At 56.9% G+C, this 13,242-nt stretch overlaps 1 protein-coding gene across 1 annotated transcript in view; it reads right to left on the minus strand.

Moving 5' to 3' along the window:
* FRMPD3 (FERM and PDZ domain containing 3) overlaps window positions 1-12,664 on the minus strand; it is a 65,912-nt gene extending 53,248 nt beyond the window's left edge. Inside the window, exon 1 of the mRNA XM_075106989.1 lies at window positions 12,619-12,664. The gene's annotated coding sequence lies outside the window, so the exon portion shown is untranslated. The remainder of the gene's footprint in view (window positions 1-12,618) is intronic.
* Window positions 12,665-13,242: the final 578 nt, after the last annotated feature.

A 13,242-nucleotide genomic window follows, 5' to 3' on the forward strand; every position in this document is an offset into this window, starting at 1 on the left:
GAGGGGCTTTAGGAGGCCACCACAGCCCACTGACCATAACAGCAGTGACAGAGACGGCACTTGGTGTTTCCCTTTTCTCCCAAAGCACTTCAGAGCCGTTACAGTCACTCCCCTTAGAAGAATGAGCAAACCGAGGCACAGAAGGAGAAGGCACTTGGCCACCAAGACCCAGTGTGCGGAGGCAAAGAAGAGGTTAAGTGCTGCTGTTGGGATGCCCCAAGCCAGGCACCCCACTGCTTCCCATTTCCCCCGTGAGTGCTCCCGGGCAGCTGGCATTCGCTGCTGTGCCGTGATGGGTCAGACTTGGCAGAGTTGGCAAGAATGTTGGGAGAGGCAACAAGAGCATGGTGTTGGGGAAAAAAAACCTATGTGGGCTACTCGGGATGGGCTGGGACAGCAGCAGCCACCATGGCAGGCTGGAGGCTGGTTAGGGAGGGCTAAGGAGTGATCTCTGAGTCTTGACTTAACAGACAGGGACTGCCCTGCCTTGTCACACACTGTCTGGCACTGAGGCATTGGTGTTCCCACGGCCTGATGTTAGTGGCTCGAGAGGAGTGGGGCTCAGTATGCCACCCACCGCTGCACAGCCTTGGCCGTGCTCCTCTGCTCTGAGTTTCTTCCAGCCTCATCTGCCACCACAGTGGGTCAGTTTTGCAATCCCAAGCCCCTGAGTGGGCTGTGTAGCTGGTGCTAGAGCCACAGGGGTGAGCACGGCTACCCCGCTGCTGAGGGCAGAGCGGGCCACAAGCATGGTGCCATCCTCGGTGGCAGTGGCGGACCCTGACAGGCATTTCAGCCTTGCAAGCAAGGCAGCTTTGGAAGGATCAAGTTCTGATTGGGAAGGATGGAGGGTGACAGACGTGAGACAAGGGCCGTCAGGCAGCACAGCAGCGGAGGCACTGTTTCATGCCTGGCCACCACATTTCCCCCAGTGCAAGGTAGATCTAACAGGGACAGCTGATACAATACTGCTGTGCCATAACCATGCAGCATCCCTGAGCAGAAACAACCGCTTCTCACAACATTGCTGGAGCCACCAGACCCTCACACAGGTCTGAGCTCTGGAACACTGGTCCCCGTCCTGCACACGCTCGCCTGCCTGACATTAGTCACTTGCTAAGTCCCACTGACGTTGCACGGGGAGGAAGGACTACTCATGCTGCAGTAAATGCCAGCAGAGTCAGCCGTGCAATGCTATTTCCTATCCCCATACAGCAGAGAAGCCATAAGTCAGCGGGAACGCTCTTTGCATCGTCCCCACACACCGAGGCCAGGCAGATTTATAGTAGCAGCGCAGGCACCACCATGCCGGTCTGGCAGCCCAGCATCCTCTCCCACAGCCAGTGGCAGGAGCAAGCCCCCAGTGCAAGCACCCCTGGGGGCAGCACCGGTGACTCCCTCCCACTGCCAGTACTGTCTGGCTGGAGACAGTGAAGCATCTCCCACAGGGCATCCACTTTGTGGACTTTGCAAAATCTGGGTTCCTACTTGCTCTGGAGCACTGGAGGAGATGCTGGACTGCAGCAGCCAGCCAGTCCCCCACTTGGCCACTCCCACTGGCCTGGCTGTCCTGGCGCGTTGGACCCTGCACCGCAAGGCAGCCCTTCGTGCTCCTAGTCCTGCGGGAAGACCCTGCCCTCCCTCCTCTTGTCACAGCCCCTCTTTGGGCACCTTTCCAGCACAGCCTGTTTGCAAACAGCCTGGTACAGCTATCGCATACATAGGTGGTGCCATATGTAGACCGGTGACATCACTTGCCCAGGTGCAGGTGGCTGCCCTGGGGGCTCAGGCAGCAGGACAGAGCCGAGTCCAACCCAGACCAGCATCTGGAAGAGCTGCAAGATCAGCTGAGCCTTTTCCATTCCCAGGGTGAAATGCCTGCCTGACAACTAGGACTTTGCCTGGTTGGACCATGACAACAGCTGCCTCTTCAAATCCACCTCTGGATTTGAGTGTCCCAACGATATTTCCAGAATCCAGGAGTTTCTTCTTATGCCCAGGGAGAGATGGATCTTATCTGTAGCTGCTCTGCAAGCCCCTGCCCGGCTGCCCAGCCCCTTTCTAACCCTGCCTTGCCCTCGGGCAGGTCTCTTCCACCACAGAAAGCTGTTTGGCCTCTTGGCACTCCTGCAATGCTAGTGTTTGCTCACAACAATATAGGTGTTAGATTTGCTTTTGATCAGCAAAAACACACCTCCGCCTTATCTCCCCTCCATCCTGAGATCACACTACCTCAGGTGAAACAGAAAGTTAAATTCCTGGGCAAGGTGAGAAAAGCCAGATGCATCCTGCTACATATAACCACAGCAAACAGCACAGGCACTTTGCAGATCCCCTGTGACACCAGTTATCCCACCTGCTACTGATACAGCTCCTGACTTCTCTCAATTACCTCTAACTCTCTTACTCTTTCCCAGATTATGCATTCTGGGCTCTGCTAGGGGCGCAAGGGACTTGCTTGAGGTGCCAGTCCACCTAGCAGAACTATCTTCAGTTTCTACCCACTTCAGGTGGAACAAGCCTGGCCTCAACTGCTATGCAGTGCTGGGGACCAAGTGACCAGGTGGCAGCGCCTGGTCCTCCCTCCCATCCAGCACCTCACTCCTGCCTGCTTCAGCATCTGCAGGCTGCTCCACCACCTTCCTTCACCACAGCAACCCCGCTAAGCCACCCCCAGCATCCCAGCCCTGCATCCAAACCAAGGGATGGGTTTGAGGAGTTGCTGAGCCTTTATCTTAACATGGAGCCTTAACACCAACTGCGGGTGGCGGCAGCCAGGGAGGGTGGCAGATCTGCTTACAGCATTGCCAGTGCTGTGAGAGCAGGACACTGCTCTGGCATGCTGGCACTGCGTGGCTTCACACAAGAGGTGGCTTATGGAGGAGTGTGCAGGTCTGTCTGGTGGGATCAGAGCTCCAGCCTCCAGAGTGGGCAAGGCGGACTTGCTCCCATCTGCCTCTCACCTCCCAGCCACACTCACTCACTCTGCCAATGACAGTGCTTCACTTTGGGGATCAGAGCTCACATCCTGGTGAGCCCTGCCTTCGGGTCTCATCTCCCTCGGGCTCAGGCTCCTGGGTGCTCAGAAAACCTGGAAGGAGCCTTGCTGGTGCTCCTGGGCTCTCCAACTGATGCCAGCTGGCCGCAGGGAAGTATCCCAGTATTCTTCCCCTTGCTTTTACTGACAGGGATGAAGGCAGAGATCCTGCTGTGCCTCCTCGTATGAACATACAGCAATGCTACAGGGGCTTTCTGAAGACGGCCAAACCCCTCAGCTGCCCACACACAATCCATCTCCCCAGGCCAACAAGCTGCAGCATGTATTTTTCCTGTCCTTGGGAAAAACAGCTCAGGCATCGAGGCAGTAAGATCCCCCTGGGTTGTATCTGAACTTTTCCAGGCACCATCACGGTCCCCTGGAGATGTTTGGGGATTTTTGCTGCCAGCCCATCACTCATGTGACAAAGAGCTACTAGATCACTCCTGGTCCCTCGCCAGAGTGCAATGCCGGGATCTTTGTTTCCCCCTGGGATGGGAAAGGCTTGCACGGGACTGGAGAGCAGTTAGCCCTGGCAGATACCACCCAGACACCATCACAAGCCTTCCCCAGAGAGACCTGGGTCCAACCCCAGCAGCTGGGAGGAGGGATGTGACAGCCAAGGTGGCTGGTTGTATATGCTGATGGCAGCACGCTCCTGCCAACCTCCTGGCCCACCTCGCACCAGCACTGCATCAGCCTCCCAGGGCTGCGGGCAGCAGCAGGAGGAGCATTTCCAGCTCATGCTTGTAAAGGAATGGAGGGAGCAACCTCCAAACTGCTCCCTGTGGAGGGATAGATTGCTTCAAGGGCTTGTGGACGGTGCCTTCCTGCTGCTCTCTCTGCCCGAACGTAGCAGTGTGTGGTAATTCTCAGTACTGACCAGTCTGCAGCCTTCACACGGGCAAGCCCCAACGTTGCAGTCCAAAGTCAACAGGAGCAAGCAACAGCGAAGATGAACAGAGAGGGATGGATGCTCAAGGTGGCTGCAAACAGTGACAGAAGCAGGTTCAGGATGCAAGAGGGCAGTGGAAATAAAGAGAGGCAGAGCAAGGAAATAGGACCTGAAAGAAGCAGTTAAGCCTCCAGAGAAGAAATGCATGGCAGGCCATGGACTGAGGCTAGATATCTGCACAGGGAGATGGACCCACCTGATCTACCTAGAAGCCTTATCCTACCTGTTCCCAGATGAGCAGAGCACTTGTTGTAGGCTGTGCCACAGCCGGGCAACGCTGGGGAACAGATCTGCTCAAAAAAGGTCCCAAAGCGGGATGGAGGCCCAAGACAGGGACCACATCTTTTGCATCCTCTGTATCTGTCCCAGCGCCCAGCTGAAGAGCTGCCAGGAGAGCAGTGCCCTGTACCCTGCCCGCCCACAGCACTCGTAGGAGCAGGCTGGGCACCAGAGCTGCCTGCAGTCTTGCTGGGCCTCTACAGGCATTTCAGCTGAGACATGCCTCCAGATTTGTTAAAGCACTTATGGTATGACTGATGGCAGAAGGATATCGGCTACCCACATCGGTTACCCTTCCCGCATCGTTTTTAGTGTTGCTCCTTTTAATAACTCCAGTTAATATTACATGCCTCTACCAAGAGTCCTTTTAGACCAGCAGCCTCTGAGTTGCTTGGAAACTGTTTGCTGCAGCGATCGAGAGCTGCTGTCGGGAGGACTCAATGCCAGCCCGCTTCCTGGGGCTGCCAGTGCTGCGAACCCAGCTGAACAACCATGCTCCCTGTCCTGCCATGTGCTGGGAGCCAGAGGAAGCAGAGATGAGGCGGGAGCAGCTCTGACATGCACTGGGGATGAGAGAGCCAGGAAAGGCTCGGGGACCATGGGCTTGTCAGAGGACTCGGAGATCCCACAGCTGCGTTTCAAAACATTCCCGGCCAGGGTGTAAGAGCAAGTTTCCAGACCGGCATTCATGGAAAACATCCTCAGCCTTGCAAGATTTATTTGGCCAAATCTGGACATTGAATTTAATCATTAAGAAGTGGGAGAGAGGCTTTTGCTTTACTGGCAAGTCTAGGTGTGGCCATTTACCAACACCTCCGTAATACTCTATGAATAATTAGGTATCTCTTCCAATTTATGGCTTACCATAAAATGCTGCTACAGTTTTGGAGACAGTACTTTTTTTTATACTGTAGCAATGACAAAAAGCGTATTTTATTGCAGGAATGGCAGCGTAAGTATATTTATCCATTGGACAGGATTCTGTAGTATACTTTCCTCTCTAATGGCTGTACAAACATATATACATCTCAGATTTATACCCAGATTTTCCATACTTTGCTTTTCAATTTACATAATATGTGAAATTTTCTACATAAAATGGAGAAGAGCACCAAACCATTCCTGCCAACCCACCCGCCTGAATTCAGCACTCCCCTGTCTCGCACCACTCCCATTTCCCCGCAGTGACAGTGCTCCAGGGATCCCACAACTGCCTTTGGGATTCCACCTTTTAGCTCAGCGCTGACAGGGAGAAGGAAGGCCGAGGGGAAGGTGGGCGAGGACCCCAGGGCCAGCTCAGTGTGGGAATCCCCAAGAGAAGAAATGTGAGAGAAGCATTCTGCCAATGCTGGTGAAATGCACCTCCAGCATGATCCCACCTGACACCGTCCTCCATCGCCCCAGTGAAGCACTGCCTTTTGTGTTTTTTCTTTTTTTTAAATATTGTGGAATGAGAAGTCTGATTGATATGAATATGTAATAATGCTGCTTTATTAATAGCAGCTGCATTATCGGTTCGCTCCCTGCTATTGGCAGGAGATCTGGGACTATATGTGGTTTGAAAACTAAAGAGAAATGCAACCTGCAAAGGCAGCAAGATAATTTCATTCCTTTTCCCGGTGAGCAGGCCAGGCTGACACAAACATGTTGGCCACTGTTGCATCGCCATTGCTCTTTCTGCCTGGTCGAGGGAGCAGGCATTGGGATGGCTCCATGGTATGGATGGTCCTGAGCACACCACACAGCCATCTGCAAAAGGATTTGCAGCCAAGGCCCCCAGCACAGGCAGGAGACACACCTTCAAGCTGGGGAGCACTGCAGCCAGCTTTAACCTCTGCAAATTGAGGTCATCTGCTATAGAGCATCATGCAAACCTCCCTGGCACGGGTAATAAACTCCCTCTGTAGCTTGCTTTCCTTACTCCCACCATCACCACCCTGGAGGCTTAAATGAAAACAAGATTACAAAGGAGATTGGATTGGACATATTTCTGGTGTGCTATTTTAGCTGTAAATTATGCCAGCTTCATAAACCCCAACTGTTCTTTCCCAAGATCCCTGCATAGATTGGCTTGCTAAGATCAGGCGACCGGGTGCTTGCTGTGGGCAGGCATTGTCTGGAAAAACGCTTACGGGGTCCAAACAGTAGTAAGATGCTATAGTGCTACATATAGATATATACACACAGAGGTACACACACACATATATGCACGTACACATAGGCATGACACCACCCAATCTTTCCTGCTCCCATGCCTGTTGATTAGCTAAACAGTGACACACACAGGTCTTCCAAGCCCCTATTCACGGGGCTTCGGCGATCTGACCCTACGGATCATCTGTGCTGTTTCAGCTGCCTGTGCCAACGGAGCTGATGCTTTCCTCAACCTTAGCTAATCCCAGGAGAGAGCAGAGCATCAGGCAGCACGGTCCGAAGCAAGGTTGGACGAAAGGTACGGGACACAGAGCCAGCCTCTGTCACACCACACGGAGCGAGCATGAGTTAGCACACGTGGGGAGGTGAGTGAGGTTTGCTGCTGTGGCAGCCGCAGGGCTCCCAGCCCCAGGCAAGGCTGGGGAGCAGGGCTCTGCAGCACCAATACAAAACGGCCACAGCCTGAACTTTGCTACAGCAAACCTGGCAAGAGGTTTTGCAATTCCTCTCACGAGCATCACTGCACCTTGGCTGTGCTCCACGATACTGGAGGACAGAGCAGCCAGCCTCCCAGCACACGGTGCTGCTTCAGGGAGAGTCTAGAGGCGCTGCCCAAAACTCAAAGGACAACAGCTCAGCTCACACTCAGCTCCAGCCCCTCTCCTACAGCACTACCGACACCCGCTCCCCCTCCACACGAGCGGCTGCCTCCACTCTGTGCTACCTGCGCTACAAAGGTGCGTGCGGTGCAGGCAGCTAGGCAACAGGGACCTTGAGCAGAGTGCCATGACTCTGGCTGCCGCAAGCACTCTGCCACCTCAGAGGGACAAGAGCCACTCTAAGCCCTGAGGAGATGAAGCTGGTGAAGCCCCCACAGTCCACAGGAGCCCTCCTCCACCCGCTCCCCGTTACCTGGAGGGAGACGGCTCGAGAGCGGCAGCACACTTTGCCTTTCCTTGAGCAGACATGGCAGCGAGCCGGCTCCCCTCTCACACTCCCACAGCTCCACCTGCTCGGAACTGAGCCTGGTCCCACCGTGCTTCCCACACGCATTGGCTCAGAGCCTGCACCGCCAGCCCGGGGAGCAACACAAAGCAAAACCGTCCCTGGCAGGACAGGTCCAGCCTGTCTCATCCATCCTCCTCTCCAGCTGGCCCCTCTGGGCAATGCTACAGCAGACTTTGTTTTGCACATCTATCCTGAGTCTCCTGCAGGAAGAGTCCCTTCAGGGTCAGTGACCTTTGAGGAGACCACACAATTTGTGGGAAGACATCTACATGTCTTCTCCCAAGGAAGGGTACGGCATCTTACTTGTTAACCACGAGGCAATGCAAGCTGGCAGAGACATTTGCATCACAACATCACGTATTAGGAAGAAAGGGCAGAAGCTCAGGAGCAGTCAAGGAAGCACAATGCTGGACAGATGCAAAAGGGTTCACACCCAAAGACCCTGGGCTGCCTTACCTTGCTCTCTGATGGGGAGCTGCATCTCCCTCACATGGACGCACATGTATGCCCCCCCCGACCTGCAACAGGCCATCTCGGCACGTTACGCTGTACCTTTCACCACTGGGACCTGGCACGGGGCTTGTCTGCATGTGTACATAGCTATCAATACAAAACCAGGCTTCCTAGGCAATCAATAATGCTATTTAAGAGATAAATCTCACTATTGACTGGCTGCTGAGGCCGGCTCCTGATTAATTTACAAGAGAGAGTGAGAGAGAATGGCAGGGGAGCTCAAAAGTGATCCCAACATCGCTGGGCTTGAGACCTGTGTAGGTGGGGACGGATTGGGCCAGGGATGGTCTGGGCCATCTGTCTCCAGGTTACAACAGGATGGGGCTGTGCAGGACCTGTCTTCGAAGGGGGATGCAACTCCAACGCCAAAAACCTCTGTGACCCGAGACCAGAGCTTTTTGGGTCTCTTTAAATGCATCAGGGACCACAAGGTACGGCTAGGCAGAAACATGCTGATTTTTACACAGCTGAGCATCCGTGCACCCTTGGGGAAGAAAAGGCGCATCTCTGAACGCATGTGAGCACTCGCTGTGCCATGCACAAATTAAAACAGGGACATTGCGTTCCATGAGTCCAGATGCAGCTATGCCGGATTTAAGGCTCCTCTGCCATCCCAAACCCTGCCGTGGTGTTTTGATCATCACTTCAAGTGGGTCAAAGGGGCTTATTGGCTGCTAAGCCCTCAAATTCTGCTCCTGATCACCATGTGTCTGTCCTGGGGGCAGGAGAAGTCTCTGCTGGGGTGCATGTAGGGCCTCCCCCAACCCACCTCCGGCCCTGCATTTTCAGGAGAGGACAACTCCCACCAGAACAGGTCAGAGCAGGGGATGAGTAGAGCTCACCCAGCCTCACAGGGGAAGGCTGTGAAGGAGCCATCCCTCTCCTCCCTGTGGAGGAGAGCCATCCCTTACAAGCATTTGAGGGAGAACAACAGAAGGGAAAGCATTGCTGAACCCAAAGGACAGTACTGGCACACCAACAGACTGCCACTGTACTGCCTAGAGATAACATTCAGCCAGATCAGAGATTTCTAGCCTTCCAAGCAGCAAGGATTTGAACAGACTCCCGGCAGGAGCCACAGAAGAAGAAACACTCTGTTTTAGGTAGCCTGGATCAACTGGAAAATGATGAGCCCTCAACAACCTAGGGGCATCTTCCAGCCTGCAGTGCCCGAAGCCATCACTTCCCCAAGCTGCACAACTTGAGGACGGATCACACCATATTTCCTTCCACATTCTCATGCATTTCTTCCTGGCTGATGTGGATCCATGTCTATGCCCCCTAATTTCCAAGCTGAAGCAACCTGGCAATCCGCAGCTCTGGTGCTGTGGATGGGTGCTGGATGGGGAGGAGCAGGTCCAAACAAGCCCTGCTCTGCCAGGGATCAAAAGGCCCCATTACATCAGCTCATCTCCCTCTTCCTGTCACAGGCTCTGAGACATCACCCAGCAATGTCACGGCTGAGTCCTGGGAGGGGAAGGTGGTGTCAAAAAGCATCTCAGCCCCAGCAGTTTTGGGCTGCTTTCTGCGCCATGTCAGGAGAGGTGGGAGCAGTCTTGCTGCCCCAGGCCCCAGCAATGGTTGCATGCTCATTCAGTGGAAGGCCCTCAGATAATCTGCACCCTGTTCCAGCCAGGCTGAAGGCTCCCCAAAGCAGCAGCCAACTTGATCATTATATAAACATCTTTTTCACCACAGAAATGTGGTGCCTGTGGGCTGGAGCTGCCCTGGCAAATGACACTGAACTCAGGGGTACCCATCAGGAGAGAGGCTTGCTGCTGATTTCTGTGGGAGAAGGGAAGGACCGGTGCTAAGGCAGAGCTGAGGACTTGAGGCTTTGCCCTTCAGTGCCAGGGAGCAGCCTCCAAGCAAACCATAAAAGCATTTTCCTGGTATCACAGGGCTGCAATCAGGGGCAAAATCCCAGCTCTGCAGACCTGTGGGCAAGTCCCAGTGCCCCCGCTTCCCACTCACCCCTAGCGCGCAAGTCAGCTCCCAAGAGCTCAGGTGGTAAAGCAGAACACGAAGGCGCTGGTGAAAACAGCACCTTATCTCCTGACTGTTTCCTGCTCGGGGACTTCTGTGCTAGACTGGGCTTTATGCTTTTAGGCTTCAGTTCAAAGCTCAAACTAGCTTGCTTCAAGACAGAAACGAACTCCAGAGCTTGCTACAAGCACACTGTCGTTCACTGCAAGCATCAGGCCACCCTCCTGCCTCAGGAAGCTTGCGGTCAATGTGCTCCTGTCCACCCTAACTCACCAGCTGGCACCTCTTCCCTTCCCTGGCCTTATCTCCAGCACAATGCTCCTTGGCTTAGAGAGAGGGACCAAGCCTGAGCCTGTGTCTGTTGCATCCCCAGTGTGCTCCCCGCACTGTACAAAGAGGATGTGGTTTTGTAGCTGCTCCACAGGCCCTTCCTTAACAAGTCATCCCAGTCCCCTGTGCTGGGAAAGCCTCCCAGGAAGCCAGGTCAGCTGCTGGCAGCCAGCAGCACTGGCCCCTGGGACGGGATTGGGGACTTCATACTGGGACAATCCACAACAGCTGGGGCTGCTGCAGGGACAGTCCTTGATGCCAGCAGTGCCAAAGTTCTGGGAAGAGGCAGACATGCTCCAACCATGGGGCGCCAGCAGCTTGATGCTACCCATGCCGGAGCACCCAGCGAGCAGCATCCCATGGTGGGTCCCATCCATCATGGTTGGGTCCTGCAGCAATTGCCCGCAATGATGCTGCAGTTGGGGCTTTGAAGCAGTGCTGCAGCAGAACGGTGGCTGTTGACATGCCAATCAAGCAGGCAGTCGGCACATTGAACCACCAAACTAGGAGAGTAGCCACGCTACTGGAGATGGACCCACGCCCCAGGGTGCTGCTTTTGCCCATGGGCTCCTGCAGCAGCATTGCACAGCCCGAGGAGCTCAGCTGCTCTTGGTCGATGCCCCCACCAAGCACTTCTCAGTGCACGCAGCCCCGCAGCCCGCTCCTCATCCCACTGCAGCCCCCAGAGCATGCTCCCTGCCCCACCGCAGCCCTGCACCATCGCACCCCAGCTCCAGCCAGCAGCTGTTTACAGACACGAGCGCCGGCTTGTCCCTGCCGCTCAAGTGGCTGCGTGGACATAGCCATGCTGGAAGGAGGCAGACAGCGTGTGAGCAAATGCAAGGGAAAGTTCAGCATGGGGGGCAGGGGGGTGACCGCGGCACCAGGTCCTCAGCGAGCAGCCAGAGCACGGGAGGCTACAGGCTCAACCACACACTGGTGCTCAAAGAAACAGGGAGAGGGCACTGTCTGGGCAGGCAATTACCAAAAGGGACATCGAAGCAATCCCTTCTTTAAAAAAAAAACAACAAACCAACCAAAAAAGTGGTTTTTTGTTTGCTGCTCAAGTGTGGCGTGAACTCCTCACTGCAGGACAGCATGGATGCCAGCAGCTCCCTCAGGGGCATGGGTGAGTATGGAGGGCTGCTAAGCAGAGGGAAGCACCATGCCTGGGTCTCTGCCCAGAATGGAGGCAGTGCTGGCCCTCCTCTGCTCTTAGCACCTGCCTCACCCAGAGATGGGCCACAGGCTCAACCTCCCTTGGCCTCACCCAGGGCTGCTCTTGCCCTCGAGGCAGTCTCATGCCCAGTGAGGCTCTCATGCATGAGAACACACATCCCAGCCTGCCCTAGTGCAAACCAGCTTGTCTCTCCTCCACCCCTTGTAGACATGGGGAAACTGAGGCACGTGAAGGTAGAAGGCGGCACGCAGCTCACTAATTGTCATGAGAGAAAAGAAAGGTGCGAATGTTTTCAAATCGTTCTTCCCAAAAAGCCGTGTCTCTCTACCAGCTAATCCCACCCAAATTGCTCCAGAACAGGGAAGTGAGGAAAAAATACCAAACAAGCCCCAAGCCAGGAACAAAGTGTGTTCACCTCTGTTCTTTCAGCTCAATCAGCCACAATCTGTGATGGCGACTGCCACAATACCAGACTAACACCAAGAACGTTGCCACCCAGGAGGGTGCCAAGGTGACCTGGGGGGCAGCGGTGGAGCTCCCTGCCCTGCGCCCCACTTTCTCTGCCCAACCTTACCCTGCCCAGGGGTCCTGGGATGGGGAAACCCATCTCAGGTGACAGCAGGGCTCAGCAGCCCTGATCTGATTCAGACCACACGAGCCCCTCAAACCAGATGCCTCCTCCCGTGCACCCTGGCGTGTACCTCCTGCAGATATGCCGCCCAGGGGCCACTGGGGCTGCGAAAGGGAGATGGGGCAGCCGGTCGGCCGGGAAGGGGATGCCCCATCGCTGCCCCGGCATCTGCAGAAGGCCGCACACACATCTCCAGCTGACCCTGCAGCCCGGGGTCTTGCAGGGGGACGAGGCGGAGCCCTGTGCCAGCACCTCCACGCTACTAACAGCCTCTGGGCACCCGGAGCCCGGGGAGCTGGGCATCCCTCCTGACACGCCGTGGGAAATATGGAGCCCCCTGACATTAGGGCGTCAGAAGGTGCTGGGAAGGAGACGGCAGGCCTCCTGCCTCCTCGCCATCACCTTGCTCCAGCCAGCGCATCCCCGGGGGAGGTCAGCTAAGTCCCGCGAACCGGCAGCACCCCAGACGGAGCGCAAGCCCGACAGGTCTCCCCGCCGCCGCGCGCCCCGGCAGACACCCCACGCCCCCCGGGCCAAGGGCTCACCTGGGTCCCGCCGCCGCCGCTCCCTCCGCAACGCCCCGGAGCCTCAGGCGGGCGGCGCGGCGGGCGGCGCGGCGCGGCGGGCGGGCAGGGCAGGGCACCCGCAGCCCGCCGCCGCCGCCGCCCCCATGGCCCGCCGCCGCCGCCCTCAGCGCTCCGCCGGGGCCCGCCGCCTCCGCCCCGCAGCGCCCGCCCCCGCCATGCCGGCCCGGCCCGGCGCTCCCCGCTCCCCCCCGGCCGGCCGGCGGCGGCGGGCGCTGTGCGCGGCTCTGCGGGGCGAGGGCGGGCGGTGGCGGCGCGGGGCGGGGCGGGGCGGGGGCTGCGGGGGGCTGCGGGGCCCGCCCCGCCGGGGGGGGCCGGCGGGCATCGCCCCCCTTTCCCTTCCGGACGCGCCCGGACGGTCACCTTCGGCGGGGACCGAAGGACCGGGACTCCCCCAGCCGCCACCGGAGGACCCCGTCGGCCACCGCCTCGCGCCCCCCGCGGCGCCCCCCCCCCGCGCCCCCTCCAGTCCCGCACCGCTGGAGGCAGCCCAGGCGGGCCTGCAGGCAGAGCGGCAGGCGTCACCCCAAACCTCTCTCCCTTTCCCCTTCCAGGCAGCCTGGGTGCCTTTCCCGCCGCTGCCGG

This window comes from Phalacrocorax aristotelis, chromosome 11 (assembly GCF_949628215.1).
Source record: "Phalacrocorax aristotelis chromosome 11, bGulAri2.1, whole genome shotgun sequence".
Lineage (NCBI taxonomy): Eukaryota > Metazoa > Chordata > Aves > Suliformes > Phalacrocoracidae > Phalacrocorax > Phalacrocorax aristotelis.